Below are 3,437 nucleotides of genomic sequence, written 5' to 3'. Positions count from 1 at the left end.
TTAATTTTTATTTCTTTGGGCATATGCCCAGTAGTAGGATTGATGAATTATGTGGTAATTCCATTTTTAGTTTTTTGAGGAACCGCCATACTGTTTTCCAAGATGGCTGCACTAATTTACAATACACCAACAGTGTAGGATTCCCTTTTCTCTACGTCGTCACCAGCCCTTGTTTTCTTTCATCTTTTTTATAATAGCCAAGCTAAGAGTTGTGAGGTGATATGTCATTGTGGTTTTAATTTGCATTTTCTTGTGATTAAAATGTTAAGCACTTTTCTGTATTTTTTTTTTTTTGGTCATTGTATGTCTTCTTTTGAGAAATGTCTATTTAAGTCCTTTGTCCATTTAAAAAATGGGTTATTTATTTTCTTGTTATTGAGTAGTTTGAGTTCCTTGTGTATTTTGGAAGTTAGCCCCTTGTCCAATGTATGATTTGCAAATCTTTTCTCCAAATCTGTGGGTTGCATCTTTAGTCTCTTGTTTCCTTCACTGTGCAGAGCTTTTTAGTTTGATGGACTCTCACTTGTCTATTTTTGTTTTAGTTGCCTGTGCTTGTGGGACCATATTCAAGACATCACTTCCCAGAGCAACATCATGGAACTTGAGAAAAATAATCATTAATTCCATGGAAAATAAAAACTACTATAGGAAAGGAAACGTATTCTTAGTACACTACATGGCCCAGCAATCAAAGATGCTTACATAATCACAAATGACCTAATCAAATTAGGATATAACTATTTATATCCTAACAAATTAGGATATAATCAAATTAGGATGGAGTATGAGGGAGGATGAATGGCTGTGATAGGCCATGAGAATGAAAAAGAAAATCTCTTGCTTTCATAGTGGAATAGCAGCATGATGTCAACCACTAAAACAAACTATAAACCGACAAGAAACAATACAAATATGTTATTTAGAGACATAGCAATAAATCCCAAATAGTCAGCTAAGAAGAGCTGAAAGTTACTTCTGTGGGTAAGGAACAAAGGATCGTCTTCTAGGACTATTTGTCTCTTCTAATGATGAACATATATAACTATAAAATATCAAATATAAAACATATATAACTAAAAAATATAAAAATAAAAGTGACTGACTAGTAATAACAAAAAGCAACTAGAAAGCCTATAAAAAGCCATTGGAGTGAAAAGCTCAAGAGATGGATTAAAATAAGAATAGACATAAGTCCCTATGGAGTTTTTTGGTTCAATAAGTAAAGTAGGGAAAATTAGAAGGAGATCATGTGGAGCAAGGATCTTGACCAGGAAACCGAGGCCTGCTGTGCAGAGTAGGGAAATTTCTAAACCAGTTACCACTGCCCAGCCCCCTTCTACAGTCTGGCTAAACTAGCAAGAGGGAGAGAGGAAGGGAGGAACCGAGGGCAGCCAGTAGTGCCACCTTCTCTCCACCTTTGGAGAGGGACTTGATTTCCAGCACCACCTCCCTGCCCTGCCCACACCAACAAAAACCATTAATGTTCCAAGCATTTTACATGTATCAATGTATTAGCATTTCCTCCTCACAATCACAGTATAAGGTAAGTATTATTACTCTCATAATTAAAACTAAGGTCCACAGAATTAAGAAATTTGGGTTAGTTCTCTTTCCCATCTTGCAAGATGGTGGGTGAAAAAGTTGAGAAGCCAGATACTAAAGAGAAGAAACCCAAAAGCCAAGAAGCCTGATGCTGTGGCAAGGTGAAAAAGGTAACCTCAAGGCTAAGAAGCCCAAGAAGGGGAAGCCCCATTGTAGCTGCAACCTGCCTTGTCAGAGGAATTCAGGTATTCCCCGATCTTGCCAATGGTATTCCAGAAAGGCCATGTACAAGAAGGAAGTACTCAGCCGCCTAAATCCAGGGTTGAAAAGAAAAAGAAGGAGAAGGGTTCTTGCAACTCTTACAAAACCCCGTTGTGGTGACAAGAACAGCAAGTACCCGGGGGTTAAACTTCGCAAAATGCCTAGATATATCCCTACTGAAGATGTGCCTCCCGAAAGCTGTTGAGCCATGGCAAAAAACCCTTCAGTCAGCACGTGAGAAAACTGTGAGCCAGCATTACCCCCAGGACCATTCTGATCATCCTCACTGAATGCCACAGGGGCAAGAGGGTGGTTTTCCTGAAGCCAGCTGCTAGTGGCTTGTTAACTTGTGACTGGACCCTCTGGTCCTCAATCAATCCTTCTATGAAGAACACACCAGAAATTTGTCATTGCCACCTCAACCAAAATCGGTATCAGCAATGTAAAAATCCCAAAACATCTTGCTGATGCTTACTTCAAGAAGAAGCTGAGGAAGCCCAGACACCAGAAAGGTGAGATCTTCGACACAGAAAAAGAGAAATACGAGATTACAGAGCAGCGCAAGATTGATCAGAAAGCCTGTGACTCACAAATTTTACCAAAATCAAAGCTGTTCTCAGCCTCCCAGGCTACCTGTGATCTGTGTTTGGGCCTGATGAATGTAATTTATCCTCCACAAATTGGTGTTCTAATGTCTTAAGAACCTCATTAAATAGCTAACTACAAAAAAAAAAAAAAAAAAAAGAAAGAAAGAAAGAAAGAAAGAAAAGAAAGAAATTTGGTTAAGGGCACCATGCTGGGAAGTGGAAGTTTTGGGATTTGAACTCAGGTGGTCTGTCTTTGGAGTTCACATTCTCAACTATTGTGCTACAAGGCATCTTGCTACACACACACACACACACACACACACACACCTGAAGTCTTTGGTAAAATAGCAAGGAGTTTATCTTTGAAAACAAGAATTCCTTCCATATCACGAATGAGAGTAAGCTGAAAGCAGAAGGAACTGAGGAATGCATAATTGTCCATTCATTTCATTTATTCCCTACCTCATTTTCAAAAAAGGTATGAATCAGCTTCCAAAAATATCATATATAGTAAGTAAAAAAAAATGAGGAAAAAATTTTAAAATAGACTCAAAGAAAGTGGATAAATAAATGTGCCAACTGAAAAATTCAAGAAGGTTGCTGTATCCGAAAATAAAACCTGTATATGAGCTTCCTGGCAGCCAAGATAAAGAAAGAAATGTAAGTAATTGCACAACTCTCATTGTAAAATAGGAGATAGTTGTTGAACATTTATGTGATGTGCAAGTTAAGTACATGATAGAGGAGGAATAGCAGGCAGAATATCATGTAATTAGTTATATATTGAGTTGCTGTGATTTTGGAGAAAGTTACCACTTATCTTTCAATAATTAGGAAAATAAATTTGGAAAGTCCTCACATGACCCTTATGCTTGCCTTGAAGATACATGGACTGTTTTTAGGTTCACAACACTAAAATCACAACGCAGATTGCTGTCATGTCATTAGAGCCATCCTTACGATGAATCAAGCTAATGCCAGGTGAATAAGGAAACCAGCCAGCAGAGGTCTGGGGGGACATAAACCCAGACCTGGAAAAATGGAATG

The 3,437-nt window shown here is 38.1% G+C and overlaps 1 pseudogene; it reads left to right on the top strand.

Annotated features, from left to right (window-relative positions):
- The first annotated feature begins 1,625 nt into the window (after positions 1–1,625).
- LOC108540799 (60S ribosomal protein L6 pseudogene) lies at positions 1,626–2,503 on the top strand (annotated as a pseudogene).
- The last annotated feature ends 934 nt before the right edge of the window (positions 2,504–3,437 follow it).

Source organism: Rhinopithecus bieti, unplaced genomic scaffold (genome assembly GCF_001698545.2).
Source record: "Rhinopithecus bieti isolate Rb0 unplaced genomic scaffold, ASM169854v2 scaffold_19018, whole genome shotgun sequence".
NCBI classification, from domain to species: Eukaryota; Metazoa; Chordata; class Mammalia; order Primates; family Cercopithecidae; genus Rhinopithecus; species Rhinopithecus bieti.
Note: the sequence above shows the minus strand (reverse complement) of the source record. Positions and strands in the feature narration are given on the sequence as shown.